The sequence below is a fragment of the Musca autumnalis genome, unplaced genomic scaffold (genome assembly GCF_047663935.1).
Source record: "Musca autumnalis isolate F117 unplaced genomic scaffold, ASM4766393v1 scaffold_4, whole genome shotgun sequence".
In the NCBI taxonomy this organism is placed as follows: Eukaryota; Metazoa; Arthropoda; class Insecta; order Diptera; family Muscidae; genus Musca; species Musca autumnalis.
This window is the reverse complement of record NW_027411977.1, coordinates 36,275,425-36,296,669: the sequence shown is the minus strand read 5'-3', so window position 1 is coordinate 36,296,669 and position 21,245 is coordinate 36,275,425. Positions and strand designations below refer to the sequence as shown.

At 36.2% G+C, this 21,245-nt stretch overlaps 1 protein-coding gene across 4 annotated transcripts in view; it reads left to right on the top strand.

The window, feature by feature from the left end:
• The window catches only part of LOC141401022 (uncharacterized), a 208,175-nt gene that overhangs the window by 30,643 nt on the left and 156,287 nt on the right, over positions 1-21,245 (top strand). Inside the window, exon 2 of one of the 4 annotated variants that reach the window (XM_073980821.1) lies at positions 3,935-3,986. The exons of the other annotated variants lie outside the window; for them this stretch is intronic. The gene's annotated coding sequence lies outside the window, so the exon portion shown is untranslated. The remainder of the gene's footprint in view (positions 1-3,934; positions 3,987-21,245) is intronic. 4 annotated transcript variants of the gene reach the window in all.

Here is a 21,245-nt window from a genome sequence, read left to right as displayed (position 1 = left end):
CTCTCACAGATGTCATCAGGGACGGTACCTGGCGCCAGGATCGAGCAATCATCCGCATACGTTACGATCTCGATGCCGTCTGGTGGGGGCGGAATACAGGAGAGTTGAAACAGTTCCGGAGATATCACTCCACTTTGGGGAACTCCCTGTTCCACTCTACGGGGTTTGGACTTCTTGTTCCTGAATTCCACGTACGACTGGCGTCCACACTATCCAACGTTTCAAGCTTGGCCGGAGGGTTGTCTGCTCAATGTCCTCAAACAGGGTGGAGTGCCTGACTGTATCAAAGGCATTTGATAAGTCAAGCGCCACCATCGGTGTTCTATTGCACGGCCGTCTCTGGTTGAGTCCTTGACAAATATGTGTGGTAATGGCGTGCAGCGCAGTTGTCGTGCTGTGCTGTTTACGGAATCCATGCTGATGATCGGCAACTTGATAGCTATTTCTGATACTGGGGAGGACTAAGGCCTCAAGGGTATTTGCAACGGGTGAAAAAAGCGAACTCGGCCTGTACGATTCACTTTTGCTGGCATCCTTGCCTGGCTTCCATAGCGGGACCACCCTGCCCTTTTTACAGACTTCGGGAACAATAAGGGTGGCTAGCGACAAGTTGAGAACTTTAGTGAAATACTCCACTCCCGGCTTATCCAGCTGCTTCAGCATTACCATGGAGATTTCATCAGGGCCCAACGTTTTGGATGATTTAGCGTTCCTGATGGCATTGGCAACATCATACATTGTATTCTGTGATGGTTCATCCTCGCCAGGAAGAGATCTGATGCGATGTAATACTCTCCTCATCGCCCTGTCACTCTCGGGGTGCTCGACAAACTGTCGATTGAAATAACTTGCGCACCTCTTTGGGTCAGTCAACGTAACCTCGCCAAACTTGACTGAGGTCCTATCTTCCATCCTTCCTGGATTCGTGAGTGACTTTACCTTTGCCCACAATTTAATTATACCGGCTCCAATGTTGCAACTCTTCAGCTGATTTAACCACTTGTTCCGCTTATGTTCGCCGACCAGCCTGTTAACTTCCTGTGTCAGCTCCCTGACTCTGGGGTCATTGCGGTTGGCTCGACGATGCTCATCACGCTCAATTGCTAATCCCGTCGCCTCTGCTGGGAAGTTTTGTCTTACTTCGGGTATTCGACCAGCAGGGATATGGCGAGCGGCTGCAGCAGTGATGATGTCTCGGAACGTCCTTTCCGCTACCCGAACATCAGAAGATTTGGGCAGTTCTCTGAAGCGGTGATTGGTGAACTCTTTGAAACTCGACCAATCAGCTTTCCTATGATTGACGAATGGGCGGCGTTCAGAGGTTATGAAATCGGATGTTCTGCTAATGGAGACAATTGTGTGGAGATGGTCTGATCCAAGTGAAATGACGGGTTGCCAGGTGACGTCATTTGTCAGACCAGGTGACACGATGGTTATGTCTGGCGAACTGTTACACTCTCCTCTAATTCTGGTAGGGGCGTCCTCATTGACCGTGCAAAACGTAGAGCTATCAATCTGCTCAGCCAGCGCTGTACCCTCTGATCGTTTCCGAGGGCCGAATGCCACGATTATGACCTTCCAAAAGAGGGCTAATGTCAGGCCCGTAATCTGAAATACAGCTATTTCTCGGCGGGATGTATACGTTTAGCAACTCTATCGCGGCAGTTCCACACCTGACTGCTACCCCCATACATTCCATGTAAGGGCCATTAGAGACAGGCTCAAGCGAGATAGGTGTGTATTGGACAGACTGGTGCAATAGAAAAGCTAATCCCCAACCTCTACTTCTGGTGCGATCCTTCCTTAACATGTTGTAACCATCACAACGTTGTAAGCTACAGTTGTTGTTGAGCTTCGTTTCTTGCATCGCCGCGACCTTGATGTTTTTCCGACTCATGATCCTCGATCTTACCTCGGAGTCCACTGCAATTAAATTGCAAAAAAGATGCATTTTCCGGGATTGGCTCATTAAGAAAGGTAAAATTTTTTTCCGGAGTAAGTCAGTACTTCCTGACATTATGGCCAAAAGCTCCTAAACCCTGCCTGCACATATATATCTCCGTTAGCACAGCTGACTGTATATCTCCGTCAGCGCAGCTGACTGATACTTTCTTACTTGTTATACCCTCCACCATATGGAGGGTATAATTAAATTTGTCATTTCGTTTGTAAAACATCGAAATATTCGTCGGAGACCCTATAAAGTATATATATTATTGATCAGCATAAAATTCTATGTCGATTTGACCATGTCCGTCTGTCCGTCCGTCTGTCCGTCTGTCTGTTGAAATCAAGATACAGCTCGCAATTTTAAAGATAGAGAGTCAAAATTTGGTACAGAAGTTTTTATTATCGGTCCACGTTTTGATATAGCCCCCATAGAACGGTACCTCCCGATTTTCGGTATTTTTAAGGTTTTAGCTTCATTATCCTACCAAAATGGCTGAAATTTGGTACGTAGTCTTCTTTAGGGGTATAAAATTTTCCCCCAGAATTTTGTCGGTATCGGTCCACACCTTCATATAGCCCTCATAGAACGGTACATCCCGATTTTCGGTATTTTTAAGGTTTTAGCTTCATTATCCTACCAAAATGGCTGAAAATTTGGTACGTAGTCTTTTTTAGAGGTATAAAAATTTCCCCCAGAATTTTGTAGGTATGGGTCCACACCTTCATATAGCCCCCATAGAACGGTACCTCCCGATTTTCGGTATTTTTAAGGTTTTAGCTTCATTATCCTACCAAAATGGCTGAAATTTGGTACGTAGTCTTCTTTAGAGGTATAAAATTTTCCCCCAGAATTTTGTAGGTATGGGTCCACACCTTCATATAGCCCCCATAGAACGGTACCTCCTGATTTTCGGTATTTTTAAGGTTTTAGCTTCATTATCCTACCAAAATGGCTGAAATTTGGTACGTAGTCTTCTTTAGAGGTATAAAACTTTCCCCCAGAATTTTGTCGGTATCGGTCCACACCTTCATATTGCTCCCATAGAACGGTACCTCCCGATTTTCGGTATTTTTAAGGTTTTAGCTTCATTATCCTACCAAAATGGCTGAAATTTGGTACGTAGTCTTCTTTAGGGGTACAAAACTTTACCCCAGAATTTTGTCGTTATCGGTCCACACCTTCATATAGCCCCCATAGAACGGTACCTCCCGATTTTCGGTATTTTGAACGTTGTTGCCTTAATATTCCACGAAAAGGCTGAAATTTGGTATTTAGTCTTCAATGTTATATAAAACTGTCCGCCAGAAATATGTCTGTACAGGTCCATGCTTTCATATTGCCCCATTTCTGACTAAAATTCGTCAGTATAGGTCCACGTTTCGATATAGCCCCCATAGAACGGTACCTCCGGATTTTCGTAATACTGACGATTGTGACGTCAATATCCAACCGAAATGGCTGAAATTCGTTATTTCGTCTTCCAAGAGTTATAAAATATTCCAGAAGAGTATTATCAGTATAGGTCCACGTCTTCTTATATCCCCATAGAAGATTACTTCTTGATTTTCGGTATTTTTTAGTTTTAGCCACATTCTCTTACCGAAATATAGGAAATTTGGTATTTTGTCTTCTTTGAGCCTAAAAACTTTCCGTCAGAAATTTGTCGGTATATATCGACGTTTTGAAATAGCCCCCATATAATGGTGCCTCACATTGTTTTACCGAAATTGCTGAAATTTAGTATTAAGTATTCTTCATACACGAAAGGAAACTAATTATTCCATTTTACTTCAATACAACTTGTGGTGGAGGGTATAAGAAGTTCGGCCCGGCCGAACTTAACGCCGTTCTTACTTGTTTTTACTTATTTTTAAGAATATTTTTCAAAGATCAATAGACCACAAATTTGTTTAACATTGAACATCTGAAATTTCTTTTTGAAAACTGCAAACTAATTCAATATTTGTATTATTCTCTTTTTAGGTCAGTTCCAGTAAAATATATGTATGATATAAGTTGTATAACCTTTATCACCGTAAGTAATTTCATTATACTCTAAAATATGAAGGTTATTCTCATTATTTTAAGAAAATTTTTCTAATTTTTCTAATATTTTCATAAGAATTTAACTCTGTGTACAGAAATAAGAACGGTATGGTTGGGTGCTGATGAGACACTGATTTTTTTATTTTCAAATTGCAACTTACATGCTACTTTACAAAATATTTCTTAACCTAGACTATCACTAATTCTTATCTCTAAACCCTTCATTGACCAAACCAAACAATCCGTTGATCAATGAAGAATTTTCCAACATCGTGTGTGTCATAAGAAGAGTCATAAAAACTAAAGTGCGGTCGCTCGTAATGCACACACAACACTAGTGATAACAGCTACCGCTGCATGTGGGATCTTAAATGCTTTTAAAGTGTTCCCGACATATGACAACATAATTTACCACTTATGATCTGAACTCATAATGGTAATAAAATATTTATTTTATTTATATGGCTGCTGGAAACTCGAGTGGAAAATTTATTCTTTATCATCAGAATTTCCAGCGCCTCGACACAAGCAAAAAGTATGTACAAAAGTAATTTGTACATTCTCGCGGCCGGCATAAAAAACAGCTTGGAGTTTAATGATTAGGATTGAGATATGAATAAATACATGAAATTAAGAAATTAAAGATTAGTTGTGGACTGTATCTAAGATAACTATAAAACCGTTTAACAATTAGAAGAAATTTATGTTTAAGAATTAAACATTCTGGGCGACCTTTAAAAATAATAATATTTAAAAAATATTCGTAGTTGATTCACTAAATATAAACTAACTCAATATATGAAGAAAATTAATGTTTGATAGTGTTGACTTGACCTGCATATAAAAATAATTATAGGTTTGCGAAAAAATAAAAGAAATGAATGTTTAAGAATTAAACATCCTGGGGCAGGCTATCAAAATATAATAAAAATGTGACCAAGCCTGCATCTGCGTTTACGTGATGGCACCTGCCAATCGCTGCAACCATCTCTCCATAGAATTTCTGTTGCGCTTTCCTTCACCTGCATCAGTCGGTCTCATCTTCCAGACTTCGGAATTATTTGGCGACCTCCGTCGCTCAAGAATGGCCTCCTTCTTTAGCTCAATATTTCGTATGGAACATCTCTTTCTGTTGACCGTTAGAAACCTAAATACTTTCCTTTGAATCTCCTTTATTCGAGTGGTCTTCTGATGTTCCCACCGCTTAGTGCCAAGAACCTCCTTTGCTTTACTGTCTTCGATGTTTCTTTTTATGGAGGAACTCTTTTCGACCAACTGGTCGTTCACATATAAGGACGATGACAACATTTCATGTCGCTGCTGGTGATGATGCTGCTGTTGTAATTCCTCCAGATTAATATTGTTATTATGGATTCGATGTATCAAAACACCGTTAATTTCATCTTCTTCAAGGGCAAAGAGTGGCAACTTTTGGCCACATATTGCTGCTGTCTCCGACTCATGTTGCTGATTTAGATGTTGTTGCATCGTTGTTGGACTGTCGTTAATAGAATTTGGATTTATATTGAGTTTGGGTTTCTTGATCTTTTTTTGTATTTCGTTTGTTAACGACTCCTGCACTTTTTCTTTTTCTCCCACCATGCCGCTTTCGGCGTTTATTGCTTTGGATTGATTATTGGCCATGGATGATGGTTCAGCTTCATTTGACCCCTTCTCACTACTGTCAATATAATTGATTGCTTTCTTGTATATCGACGTTTTAGTTTCTTTCGAAGATGTTTCAACTGCTGGTGACCAGGAGTATCTTGGTTTCCAGTTGTTTGACTTCTTCTCGAAATCGGCCTCGAATTCTTTAATGGCACCCAGCTTTTTCATTATTGCTCTTTGTGTCCAGAAACAATCTGTTTGTGCTTGCTCCAACTGCTTTTCCATAAAACAGTTACCTCCTCCTTGATTTAAAATTATGTCGTATCTCTCCTTAAGATTCCTCATAATGTGGTCCAAGGATCTATACGTTTGTTTTAAAAAGTAATCTCCTTCGATTTCTACCACGTCAGCCATCATCTCGTTGAGTCTCGCCAGAGTGAAATTAAATGCTCTGCTTAAACTTCTTAACCATCGATTCTTGTATAAAATATCTTCTGCATCCATGTTGATTAAATTATGATGTATTAGTTCTTAATCTATGGAATAGTGCTTAGTTCTTGATTGTTGTCGCAGAATTGCTCTTTTTCTTCGTCGTCCGTTGTTCCACTTTCACCGCTGCTCCGATTACCTCTTCTTTCGTCTTCCTCGTTTTTCTTATCGTTTTTTCTCGAAGGTTTAATTTTCTATACTTCGACTTCTCTCGTCGTATTCGTTCTTCCTCTCGTCTTCGTTTTAAGCATAATGGGAATGCATCTTCCCGCCGCCGTTGTTAAAGTTGTAGAGTAATGCTCTTCTTATCACTGAGCACACTGCTGCTTTAAATTTTATTGGTGTTTTTTTTTCAAATCTTCTCCGCTCGTAGATCGTATGTATGTTTTAATTCTTCGCTTCTTCCACTTCTTCCCCGCTAGGTCATCCTCTCCGTTCGTTCTTCTTTCCTCCTTCGTATTTTTTCTTCGTAAACCCTTCCGTCTTCGTCGTATCGAGTCCTTCTTCTTCGTAATACTACTTCCTTACTCGAATCGTTCTCCTTCGCTTCGTTTGTCGTAATTTCGATTCATTTGTCGTTTCGCTTCTCCTCTTCGTCGTAATCGTAATTTCGCTCCTCTTATTCTTCGTAATTTCGCTCCTCTTATTCTTCGTAATTTCGCTCCTCTTTTCTTCGTAATTTTTTTCGTCTTCGTCTTCTTCGTTTCGCTTTCTTTGTATAACTTCTTCGTATCGGTTCGACCTCTTCGTTTTCCTCTCGTCAACTATTCTTCTACTTCGTTGTTGCTCTCGCCATCTGTTCGTCTTCTTCGTTTATCTTCTCGTCAACCGCCCTTGTGCATTGTTTTTCTTCACGTCATCCGTTTATCTTCTATACTCGTTCGTTTCCGCCGCCGGTCTCCCTTTCCATCTTCAAAGGGAAGGCTCGATGGACCAAATGTACAGAAATAAGAACGGTATGGTTGGGTGCTGATGAGACACTGATTTTTTTATTTTCAAATTGCAACTTACATGCTACTTTACAAAATATTTCTTAACCTAGACTATCACTAATTCTTATCTCTAAACCCTTCATTGACCAAACCAAACAATCCGTTGATCAATGAAGAATTTTCCAACATCGTGTGTGTCATAAGAAGAGTCATAAAAACTAAAGTGCGGTCGCTCGTAATGCACACACAACACTAGTGATAACAGCTACCGCTGCATGTGGGATCTTAAATGCTTTTAAAGTGTTCCCGACATATGACAACATAATTTACCACTTATGATCTGAACTCATAATGGTAATAAAATATTTATTTTATTTATATGGCTGCTGGAAACTCGAGTGGAAAATTTATTCTTTATCATCAGAATTTCCAGCGCCTCGACACAAGCAAAAAGTATGTACAAAAGTAATTTGTACACTCTGTCTGTAATTTCTTTATCACTTCCCATAAATTATTTAAGTAGTGAAAATTTCCTTATATTTGTCTTCGCTTCAAGTGGCAAAGAAAATAATAATTACTTTTTTTCTGTTTGTTGTTTTTTTTTGTCATGATTCATTGCTAATGTGCCTCCCTCTCTTCTTGACAAGTGGCAGTGTTCTTCGACACACAGTAATGCTTTCTTTAATTGGCCTTATTTTAGGATTTTCTATTTCGGTATGCTTTCTTATGTCCAGCAGCAACTGTTTATTTTTTGTTTGTTTTTGTTTGACTTGCTTCTTCATTGTGAAATTTTGGCAAAATATCGAATAACATTTTGGTGGTGCTAGGCAACCCCAGTTTGCAAAAAATAACAACAAAAAAACAGACAGTTGTATTTTTGCACGTTTTATTTTGGCCAATCCGTTTAAATGTTGTAGCAACCGAAAAAAACGGTGGTTTGTTTGGGTCATTAACAATCACCGACAGCAGCAGCAGCGGCAGGAATGATGATTCACCTTCATTTAAATGGAAAAATAAAAACTAAAACATTCTAAAAAAAATAAAGAGTGGAACAAATTGAATTTGACATTTTTGTTGTTTAGCATGAATTGACAAAAAAAAAAAAAACAATATTGGTTTTGCACTGTTGCAAAATTTTGTTTGATTTTGTAATGGGTTATTCAAGCCATGTTTCTTGCCGTTTCTCCTTATTTTCATTAAGTTTAATGAACTTTAAAAAATTTTATTTGTAACTATAATAATAAATCAAGTTTATATATTTTCCATAATTGAATTGAATTTATCTTTTTGCCATTTAAGAGATAAAAGATGTTGACTTTTGTTAAACATTTATAGGCCCATTGATATGTGGCAGTTATGGGTGTCATACAAGCAAACTTGTCGTCAAAAGTGTTGTTAATGAATGTTGACATGTTGTGAAAGTGAAAATAAAAACACAAGACTTGCAGACTCCCATCCATCCAAGATAAACGCCATCACAAAAGACCCACCATCATCATCAGCAACGCATTGCACACCAACTCTTGGCTGGTTGTCTGTATCAGCAAAAAGAAAATTATTTAATTTTCTTTATCACCTTGTTTGTTGCCGACCATAGTGGTGGTGGTGAAAACAGATGTTTGTTGTGTTTTCCTCCTCCACCAACTTTCGTGTGCCTGTTTTTTTCAGCAGTAAATCAGCATGAAAACAAAAACAATCATCAAATCTATTTTTGGTTAAACAAAAATAAATAAATTAAACTAACAAAAAATGTTTAATTTTAAGTAGTCGTTTTTTTATTAATTGATTGCTAGAAGGGGGAGGGCAATGTGCCAAGAGTTTAGTAATGTCTTTTAGTCTGACATTTGTTATATTGACATAACAGAATGGCACCGCAGATTGGAAAACATCTGTGGTGAAATTTAATATTGGTGAAGGGGTGGAGAGAGGAGGGGAGGTTGGAATCTGATTTTCCCAAAAGGAAATTTAGAAAATAATCCTGCACTATGGGATGAAGTTAGGGAAATACAGCCGTATCTTATCGTAACGTTCTTTCAGAAAGGGACTATAGAAGCACCCTTTCTTTCAGAAAGGGACTATAGAAGCACCCTTTTTCGGAAAGGGACTATAGAAGCACCCTTTTTTCAGAAAGGGACTATAGAAGCACCCTTTCTTTCAGGAAGGGGCTATAGAAGCAGCCTTTCTTTCAGGAAGGGAATATAGAAGCAGCCTTTCTTTCAGGAAGGGAATATTGAAGCAACCTTTCTTTCAGGAAGAGACTTTAGAAGCACCCTTTCTTTTAGAAAGGGGCTCTAGAAGCACCCTTTCTTTTAGAAAGAGTCTTTAGAAGCACCCTTTCTTTTAGAAAGGGTCTTTAGAACACCCTTTCTTTCAGAAAAGGTCTTTAGAAGCACCCTTTCTATCAGAAAAGGTCTTTAGAAGCACCCTTTCTTTCAGAGGGGGTCTTTAGAAGCACCCTTTCTTTCAGAGGGGGTCTTTAGAAGCACCCTTTCTTTCAGAGGGGGTCTTTGGAAGCACCCTTTCTTTTAGATGGGGTCTGTAGAACACCCTTTCTTTTATAAGGGGTCTTTAAAAGCACCCTTTATTTTAGAAAGGGTCTTTAGAAGCACCCTTTCTTTTAGAAAGGGTCTTTAGAAGCACCCTTTCTATCAGAAAAGGTCTTTAGAAGCACCCTTTCTTTCAGAGGGGGTCTTTAGAAGCACCCTTTCTTTCAGAGGGGGTCTTTAGAAGCACCCTTTCTTTCAGAGGGGGTCTTTGGAAGCACCCTTTCTTTTAGATGGGGTCTGTAGAACACCCTTTATTTTAGAAAGGGTCTTTAGAAGCACCCTTTCTTTTAGAAAGGGTCTTTAGAAGCACCCTTTCTATCAGAAAAGGTCTTTAGAAGCACCCTTTCTTTAAGAGGGGGTCTTTAAAAGCACCCTTTCTTTCAGAGGGGGTCTTTGGAAGCACCCTTTCTTTTAGATGGGGTCTTTAGAAGCACCCTTTCTTTTAGAAAGGGTCTATAGCAGCACCCTCACTTTAAGAAAGGGTCTTTGGAAACACCCTCTCTTTCAGAAAGGGTCTTTGGAAACACCCTCTCTTTCAGAAAGGGTCTTTGGAAACATCCTTACTTTCAGAAAGGGTCTTTGGAAACATCCTTACTTTCAGAAGGGGTCTATAGAAGCACCATTTCTTTCAGAAGGGGTCTATAGAAGCACCCTTTCTTTCGAAAAGGGTCTATTGAAGCACCCTTTCTTTCGAAAAGGGTCTATAGAAGCACCCTTTCTTTCAGAAAGGGAATATAGACGCACCCTTTCTTTCAGAAATGGAATATAGACGCACCCTTTCTTTCAGAAAAGGACTACGGAAGCACCCTTTCCTTCAGAAACGGACTATAGAAGCACCCTTTCTTTCAGAAACGGACTATAGAAGCACCCTTTCTTTCAGGACGGCTCTATAGAAACACCCTTTCTTTCGGAAATAGAAGCACCCTATCTTTCAGAAAAGGACTATAGACGCACTTTCAGAAACGGACTATTGAAGCACCCTTTGTTTCGAAAAGGGTCTATTGAAACAACCTTTCTTTCAGAATGGGACTATCGAAGCAACCTTTCTTTCAGAAAGGGGCTATAGAAGCAACCTTTCTCTCAGTAAGGGGCTATAGAAGCAACCTTTCTTTCAGAAAGGGGCTATAGAAGCAACCTTTCTTTCAGAAAGGGGCTATAGAAGCAACCTTTCTTTCAGAAAGGGGCTATAGAAGCAACATTTCTTTCAGGAAGAGACTATAGTAGCAACATTTCTTTCAGGAAGAGACTATAGTAGCACCCTTTCTTTGAGAAAGGTGCTATAAAAGCACCCTTTCTTTGAGAAAGGTGCTATAAAAGCACCCTTTCTTTGAGAAAGGTGCTATAAAAGCACCCTTTCTTTGAGAAAGGTGCTATAAAAGCACCCTTTCTTTGAGAAAGGTGCTATAAAAGCACCCTTTCTTTGAGAAAGGTGCTATAAAAGCACCCTTTCTTTGAGAAAGGTGCTATAAAAGCACCCTTTCTTTGAGAAAGGTGCTATAAAAGCACCCTTTCTTTGAGAAAGGTGCTATAAAAGCACCCTTTCTTTGAGAAAGGTGCTATAAAAGCACCCTTTCTTTGAGAAAGGTGCTATAAAAGCACCCTTTCTTTGAGAAAGGTGCTATAAAAGCACCCTTTCTTTGAGAAAGGTGCTATAAAAGCACCCTTTCTTTGAGAAAGGTGCTATAAAAGCACCCTTTCTTTGAGAAAGGTGCTATAAAAGCACCCTTTCTTTGAGAAAGGTGCTATAAAAGCACCCTTTCTTTGAGAAAGGTGCTATAAAAGCACCCTTTCTTTGAGAAAGGTGCTATAAAAGCACCCTTTCTTTGAGAAAGGTGCTATAAAAGCACCCTTTCTTTGAGAAAGGTGCTATAAAAGCACCCTTTCTTTGAGAAAGGTGCTATAAAAGCACCCTTTCTTTGAGAAAGGTGCTATAAAAGCACCCTTTCTTTGAGAAAGGTGCTATAAAAGCACCCTTTCTTTGAGAAAGGTGCTATAAAAGCACCCTTTCTTTGAGAAAGGTGCTATAAAAGCACCCTTTCTTTGAGAAAGGTGCTATAAAAGCACCCTTTCTTTGAGAAAGGTGCTATAAAAGCACCCTTTCTTTGAGAAAGGTGCTATAAAAGCACCCTTTCTTTGAGAAAGGTGCTATAAAAGCACCATTTCTTTGAGAAAGGTGCTATAAAAGCACCCTTTCTTTGAGAAAGGTGCTATAAAAGCACCCTTTCTTTGAGAAAGGTGCTATAAAAGCACCCTTTCTTTGAGAAAGGTGCTATAAAAGCACCCTTTCTTTGAGAAAGGTGCTATAAAAGCACCCTTTCTTTGAGAAAGGTGCTATAAAAGCACCCTTTCTTTGAGAAAGGTGCTATAAAAGCACCCTTTCTTTGAGAAAGGTGCTATAAAAGCACCCTTTCTTTGAGAAAGGTGCTATAAAAGCACCCTTTCTTTGAGAAAGGTGCTATAAAAGCACCCTTTCTTTGAGAAAGGTGCTATAAAAGCACCCTTTCTTTGAGAAAGGTGCTATAAAAGCACCCTTTCTTTGAGAAAGGTGCTATAAAAGCACCCTTTCTTTGAGAAAGGTGCTATAAAAGCACCCTTTCTTTGAGAAAGGTGCTATAAAAGCACCCTTTCTTTGAGAAAGGTGCTATAAAAGCACCCTTTCTTTGAGAAAGGTGCTATAAAAGCACCCTTTCTTTGAGAAAGGTGCTATAAAAGCACCCTTTCTTTGAGAAAGGTGCTATAAAAGCACCCTTTCTATAAAAGCACCCTTTCTTTGAGAAAGGTGCTATAAAAGCACCCTTTCTTTGAGAAAGGTGCTATAAAAGCACCCTTTCTTTGAGAAAGGTGCTATAAAAGCACCCTTTCTTTGAGAAAGGTGCTTTAAAAGCACCCTTTCTTTGAGAAAGGTGCTATAAAAGCACCCTTTCTTTGAGAAAGGTGCTATAAAAGCACCCTTTCTTTGAGAAAGGTGCTATAAAAGCACCCTTTCTTTGAGAAAGGTGCTATAAAAGCACCCTTTCTTTGAGAAAGGTGCTATAAAAGCACCCTTTCTTTCAGAAAGGTGCTATAAAAGTACCCTTTCTTTCTGAAAGGTGCTATAAAAGCACCCTTTCTTTCAGAAAGGTGCTATAAAAGCACCCTTTCTTTCAGAAAGGTGCTATAAAAGCACCCTTTCTTTGAGAAAGGTGCTATAAAAGCACCCTTTCTTTGAGAAAGGTGCTATAAAAGCACCCTTTCTTTGAGAAAGGTGCTATAAAAGCACCCTTTCTTTCAGAAAGGTGCTATAAAAGCACCCTTTCTTTCAGAAAGGTGCTATAAAAGCACCCTTTCTTTCAGAAAGGTGCTATAAAAGCCCCCTTTCTTTCAGAAAGGTGCTATAAAAGCACCCTTTCTTTCAGAAAGGTGCTATAAAAGCCCCCTTTCTTTCAGAAAGGTGCTATAAAAGCCCCCTTTCTTTCAGAAAGGTGCTATAAAAGCACCCTTTCGTTCAGAAAGGTTGTATTCTTTCAGAAAGGTTGTATAGAAGCACCCTTTCTTTTAGAAAGGGACTACAGAAGCACCCTTTCTTTTAGAAAGGGACTACAGAAGCACCCTTTCTTTTAGAAAGGGACTACAGAAGCACCCTTTCTTTTAGAAAGGGACTACAGAAGCACCCTTTCTTTTAGAAAGGGACTACAGAAGCACCCTTTCTTTTAGAAAGGGACTACAGAAGCACCCTTTCTTTTAGAAAGGGACTACAGAAGCACCCTTTCTTTTAGAAAGGGACTACAGAAGCACCCTTTCTTTTAGAAAGGGACTACAGAAGCACCCTTTCTTTTAGAAAGGGACTACAGAAGCACCCTTTCTTTTAGAAAGGGACTACAGAAGCACCCTTTCTTTTAGAAAGGGACTACAGAAGCACCCTTTCTTTTAGAAAGGGACTACAGAAGCACCCTTTCTTTTAGAAAGGGACTACAGAAGCACCCTTTCTTTTAGAAAGGGACTACAGAAGCACCCTTTCTTTTAGAAAGGGACTACAGAAGCACCCTTTCTTTTAGAAAGGGACTACAGAAGCACCCTTTCTTTTAGAAAGGGACTACAGAAGCACCCTTTCTTTTAGAAAGGGACTACAGAAGCACCCTTTCTTTTAGAAAGGGACTACAGAAGCACCCTTTCTTTTAGAAAGGGACTACAGAAGCACCCTTTCTTTTAGAAAGGGACTACAGAAGCACCCTTTCTTTTAGAAAGGGACTACAGAAGCACCCTTTCTTTTAGAAAGGGACTACAGAAGCACCCTTTCTTTTAGAAAGGGACTACAGAAGCACCCTTTCTTTTAGAAAGGGACTACAGAAGCACCCTTTCTTTTAGAAAGGGACTACAGAAGCACCCTTTCTTTTAGAAAGGGACTACAGAAGCACCCTTTCTTTTAGAAAGGGACTACAGAAGCACCCTTTCTTTTAGAAAGGGACTACAGAAGCACCCTTTCTTTTAGAAAGGAACTACAGAAGCACCCTTTCTTTTAGAAGGGGACTACAGAAGCACCCTTTTTTTTAGAAAGGGACTACAGAAGCACCCATTCTTTTGGAAAGGGACTACAGAAGCACCCTTTCTTTTAGAAAGGGACTACAGAAGCACCCTTTCTTTCAAAAAGTGACTATATAACGACCCTTTCCTTCAGAAAGGTTGTATAGAAACACCCTTTTTTTCAGAAAGGGACTATAGAAGCACCCTTTCTTTCAGAAAGGTTGTATAGAAGCACCCTTGTCCCTTCGGGGATGTGTTGTGGACATACAACATTTAGAGTATTACATTTCTATTTAAAGTTTGATATAGAGAAGTTCGACTGAAATAATGCAAATTTGTTCAATTTAAATATCTGCACGTTTACAAACTTTTATGAGGGGCCACAGCAGACAGACCCTTAACTAGGTTGTGTTTCCATTAATTGGAATTTGTTGCATTTTTTTACAGTTCCCATTAAAATTGTATCAATGCACTCACTAAACGGCTAGTTAGTTGTAAATGCCAGCTAATCATGCACTCAAGTCATGAAGTGTGGCGGTCACTGTGTGACCACGACCAACGATCATAAAAAAATCAGCTGGCTGGCATTATGCCAACGAACCCTTAAATCAATTAAACACCACCAACACACTTTTCATTTAATGGCAGGCGATATCCAATGCGTCGAGCCCCAGCGACCACCAACCGACCACACACGAGCATTTATATATCGATTGTAAACACATATCGACAAACTGACAATTCAATATAAAAAATTGCCAAATAAATTACTCATCACCAGCAGCAGCAATAATGACGACGATGGACGGCATAACGCAATACCAGCCACCAGCACAAATCGACAATAACTTCTGGTTATCTTCTGACTCATTATTTGGAAAGAGAAATGCATGAAAATAATACATATAATTGAAAAAAAAAATTTGAGTGAATACATAGACAAATGGTAAAATAGCTTAAGAGGTTTCTTTTGATCAAAAAAAGGAAATTGATCTTCAATTGGATATGAGTCATAAGATTTGGAATTACCTAATTGTTGTTAAAATTATTTTCTGAAAATAACAACAAACTTGAAAGAGTAGGAAGTATGGACTTGGCCACTAAAAACTTTACTTATACCTTTCGCATAGAAAACATAAACTTATTCACCACTACGAACCACAAATCGTGTTTTTATTCTATAATTTTAAATAATATTTTCGCCATTTATATATCTTAAATCATCTCTGGCAGTCAGTCACACAATATGTGTCATATTGTCTCCTGATTTTTCCCTCTTCCTCCTCACAAACTGATGGAAGAGATGATGGTGATCATTATTAATTAATTCATAGTTTGATAATGGATTTTTTATGCAAATTAAATTGTAATTGTTGAAGCTTGAACGCGCGCCATCGCCATCAGCATTGCGGAACATTTTTTCGTATATCTGTGTGTATTCCTTTGATATATTTATAAGGAAATACATGCCATCAACAACAACAACATACTATACAAATCTCTATTATTCACACGATTTGTTATAACAAAAAAAATATATATTTTTTTATTTTTTAATTTTATTTAAAAGCGTAAATGTAATCATCGAATGTGTTATGAACATTTTTTCAGATTTCAATTGAATTATTTCATTTTTTTCTAAACTACAATGCCACTGCCAACAATCACAACTATCTCTCACTCGTTTTGTAGTTTTGACTCCCACACTCATTGTAAATAAAAGCGCGCTAAAAGATTAATCTCATCTTGCCAATTCAAAGCGGCGACAAAGGCACCAAATATCTTTGCAATTATATCTAAAGCTTGTTAATGCGAATAAGGAAATTTGAAGAAAAAACACATTTGAGTAAAAGCCTACTTAAAAAAGTGTGGATTATTTGGAACACGGACTACAAAAATTGTTGTTACGTAATAAATAATTATAAAAAAATTTAGGAATAAAACATAGTACATAATAAATATAATTATAATATATAATAATTAATAAATAGCAAGAAATAAATAAATAAAAAACCACAATGAATAAAAATAACAATTAGAAATAAATTAATATATTAATATATTAACATTATATATTAATATATTAACAATAAATAAATAAATAAATAAATAAATAAATAAATAAATAAATAAATAAATAAATAAATAAATAAATAAATAAATAAATAAATAAATAATTAAATAAATAAATAAATAAATAAATAAATAAATAAATAAATAAATAAATAAATAAATAAATAAATAAATAAATAAATAAATAAATAAATAAATAAATAAATAAATAAATAAATAAATAAATAAATAAATAAATAAATAAATAAATAAATAAATAAATAAATAAATAAATAAATAAATAAATAAATAAATAAATAAATAAATAAATAAATAAATAAATAAATAAATAAATAAATAAATAAATAAATAAATAAATAAATAAATAAATAAATAAATAAATAAATAAATAAATAAATAAATAAATAAATAAATAAATAACGAATAATTTAATAAAAATATGATATAGTAAAATAACAAATAACAATGAGCAAATAATAAATGAAAAGAAATTAAAAAAAAATAAATAATAGCAACAATTTAAAATTTCGTTTATAATGAATAATAAAATATAATAAATAAAATAATAAATAAAAAATAAATAAATACAAAACAGTTTTGAATAAATTGTACCTAAAAAATATAAAATAAATAATATAAAAATGTTATAAATAATTTGTAACAAAATGATTATAATAATATTAAATAAATAAAAAATATAAAAAATATATAGATATAAAAAAGTTATAAATAAATTGTAGCTAAATAATTTTAAATATAACCAAAAATAATTTAAATACAATTTAATAATAACTAAAATACGAAAAATAGTAAATAAAAATAATTATATTAAAATATAAATAATGAAAATAGCAATATATGTACAAATAATAATAAATGAAATATAATAATTACAAAAATAAATAACAAAATAAATATATCAAATATAAATAAATTGCAAATAAATGAAATAACATAAAAATGAAAAATAATAAAAAAATTAAATATGGAACAATTAATAAAAATATCAAATAAATATAATATAATATTTAATGATAAATAGTAATAATAAAATAACAAATTACAAATAAATAAATTCTAAATAAATAAAAATAATATAAAATAATGAAATAAAATAAAAAATAAATATAAAAAATTAATCAAAAAGAAAGAATCGACGTTGACTAAAATATAATAAACAAAAATTTAAATATTATTAAATAAAAATTGCAATAAATTATGCAAATCAAAAAAAAAAAAATTGTAATTAAACTATGTAATATAAAATTTGATCAAGGAATAAAAAAATAAATAATTAAATTCTTAATAAAATGTAATACATAAAAAATAAACAAGTAATAAATAAAAAATCACAGGAACAATAATAAATTAAAAATATTAATTCAAAATAAATTAATTAAAATATCAAATAAATGATAATTATAATAAAATAAAATTAAGAAATAAATAACAAATATAATAGAAACAGAGATATACCCTCAGCCAATGTGAAGTGAAACATTCACCTACGGACAGATCGAATGTATTTAAGGTCTCTTCAGAATTTTTTGGCCCATTTTAGACATTTGAACTTGCCGACAAAAATGTGGACTAGGAATTAACTGCACTAAGACACAAATGTTGAACTTTTGTGGGGGAGGTACCCTTAGGGTACAATTTTAGAAGTTAAACTAAATTTTGACAAAATATTAGGAGAACCAAAGTTTGGACCAAATTGGTTGACCAATTCAAGTGATATCGTCCTAGCATTTTAGTGACATTTTATTGGGGGAGAAGTATCGGAAGTTGTGGTCCGGTATTGCCCCATAAAACTAAGTTTGGATAAAATATGACGAAGACCAAATGTTGGACAAAATCGGTTGAACAGTTCGAGAGTTATTGTGGCATAGGGTTTTTTACCTTTCGGGCTGTTTTCCCAAGAAATATGGACTTGCCCCTGAAATAACTTTTACCGTCGTAATGGAGGTAGCGAATGCAAATCGCTTCAACAAAAATCAAAGTGATTCGAGAGCAGGTCTTGAAGTGAACTTATCCGAAATGTTGTGTGGGAGGTAACAGAAAGAGTAGACAAATATAGTCGATATTTGAACCCGATCTATGTCTGGTAGATATAATAGGATGTGCAGAGTATGGATTACATCGGTCACTCCCTTCAAGAGTTATCGTGGGCACAATTTTTCAGAACATTTTTGAACTTCTGTGAGGGAGGAGTGGACCGATATGGTTTATCTTCGAACTTAAACTATGTTTGGACAAAATATTACGAAGGTCAAATTTTGGAACGAATTGGCTGATCCGAATTCGCGAACTTTTAACATATTCTATATAGTATGATATATATTTTTTAAAATGAAGTGTTTTAGGAGGAATCCCATAAGGTCGACCATTAAAATTAATTTACGTGGAAGCTGTGTTGGCATCAATGTAGAAAAATAGGTAAAAATGGATTGAAGCCAACAAGTTTTTTATGCTCCCTTCCGATTTCTGGCTTAACCTTACATTTTACACACATATGCCCAAAGAAAGACTCAAAGAATACTTTATGGGCAATATGATACTAGTGTATCATTTTTCGATATATCCACTGCATCTACCTAAGATTGATGCTGACATTTTGAAGCCGGAATTTCGGGGCTTTTTTAATAATTCGGACGCGCAACAAGATAATATTCAAAAGTCATAACAGGGTTACACAATGCAACACTGAAAATGCAAAAACCCTAGTAGTAGGGTTTTGTCCTGTCAGATCCAGTTCGGATTTTATGGCCTTATCGAAACTGGGCTAAATCTACACTTTTTTGCATTTATCAGGCCTTTATCTCAGAAACGAATAGGAATTTGGCGTTGCTGTCTTTAGTAATATTGTAGCCCCAAACTAGTAGAATTTATCTTTTGAAAATACCACATAAGAAAAACTCCGTCTAGGGCATCAAAATCTATAAAATATAGAAAATTTTACATAATTGCTGAAATTCTGTTCAGTATCGGCTAAACTATTGGGAGTTGAACCAAGTAACCTTTAGCAAAAATCCTCCAAATAAAGTTCTCAACAATTCTTTAAAACATTCTGAAACTCTAAAATGCTTACTTTATGTTGTTTCAGCGGTATTTCGCATCATATATTTTACAACACGTATTTCAAACACAGTTCACACCAACAGTTTAATCTCGCATTTCGGATTTCACGGCATTATTGAAATTTTTATTAAATCGTCGTTGTAAAATGTACTGAAAACAACAGGATAGAGACATTTTACAACAATGACATGTTCTGAAGAGTTGTGTATTACATCCCGGGGAATATTTTTCCAAAAGACAATATTCAGAAAAAATTAACGGTTTTGGAGATACTGTGCGAAATGTATAAAAATTGTGGCATTTTTGCATATATTTTGAAATTTGAGGCAATAAATTTAATTTTTCGAGTTCATTATTTCTCCAAATATTTTATTCTTGTCCTTATCTACAAATTTGCTTCAGAGATCAGAAGAAGATTCGCATTGGTTTCAGAGATATAGCCCCGAATTCCTTTAAAAACTCAATATTTTACCATTTTTAGATGCGGCCATAAGATCCGAGCTGGATCTGACACAACAAAACCCAACTAGGGTTTCTTGTCGTTTGGGTCTGTACTTTCAAAAAATCCTAAGTTCGAATTGTTTGCACAAGATCACCTTAAAAATGTTGCACAGTGTTATAGAACTCGTGATTTTACGTAGTTTAATGAATATCTCATGAGTGAGCTCCTTACAGCAGTAATTGGAGTCTAGAGGCCAATATTTGATGCGTGAATTTTTTTAAAAAACCTGTCTTTTGCGTTTAAAATTTACAAGTGCCATTAAATTTTCTTTGCTTGAATTTAGTTGTTTTACGCGACGGATCTAATGAACCCATCTCAAACGTAGGAGGGTGGTCCGATAAAGTCCATCTCCGAACATGATCTAAGATTGGATAATATATGACAATGAACAAAGTTCGGAGAGACAGACGAACGGACATGGCTAAGTCGCCTTTTAGAACATCGCCCATTACAGAACATTTGTTCCATAGACCGAACTAAGAAAAGATCTCCAATTCTCTCTATTTGTTGCTTCGCACTCTGGAATACCGCGCCTTTTCATCTCTTCATCCACTTGTTAGCGACATCTATTCCTTGGCCTGCCAATTCTGCGTGCACCGCCAAGCGGTTCGTATATATACGCCTTTTTAGCGGGTTCATCTTCGCCCATTCTTATGACATGGTCTAGCCAACGCAATCGCTGCATCCCGATACGTTTTAGGATATTAATGTCGTTGTATAGCAGATACAACTCGTGGTTCATGCGACGTCGATATTCACAATCAACGCAGATTGGTCCGTAGATCTTTCGAAGAATTTTTCTCTCAAATACACCAAGCACTGCCATGTCTGCTTGCGCAAGAACCCAGGCTTCGGAGCCATACATCACACGGGTATTATCAGTGTTTTGTACAGCTTTTGTTTTTGTTTGACTAGATGTGGCTTTGTTTTTAAACTGCTTACTTAAACCAAAGTAGCATCTGTTGGCCAATACAATTCTTCGCTTTATTTCACAACTGATGTCGTTTGTTTTGTTTACGGAGGTGCCGAGGTAGACGAAGTCTTTAACTACCTCAAAATTATAGGAAGCAACTTCAACAGTTGGTCCGGGCACTATGGACGCTTTGCGCGTCGACTGTATCAATTTGGTCTTTTCGCCGTTTACCGCCAGACCCCCTTTCGCAGATTCTGCTTCGACCTTCCTAGAGGTATCAGTTACTTCCTTTACTGATCTTCCCATGATGTCTATATCATCATCATAAGCATGTAACATGTGGCTATTGGTGTAAATTGTGCCATTTCTTTTGACATTTGCATCTCGTATTACCTTTTCCAGAAAAATGTTGAATAGGTCACACGAAAGGCTGTCTCCTTGTCTGAAACCTCATTTGGTACAAAATTCTTCGGAGAGGTTCTTTCCAATTTTAACAGAGGACCTAGTATCAGTTAAAGTCATCTTACAAAGCCGGATGAACTTTGCGGGGATACCAAATTCAGACATTGCGTGGAATACCTTTGATCGGAGGGAAATGTCGAATGCT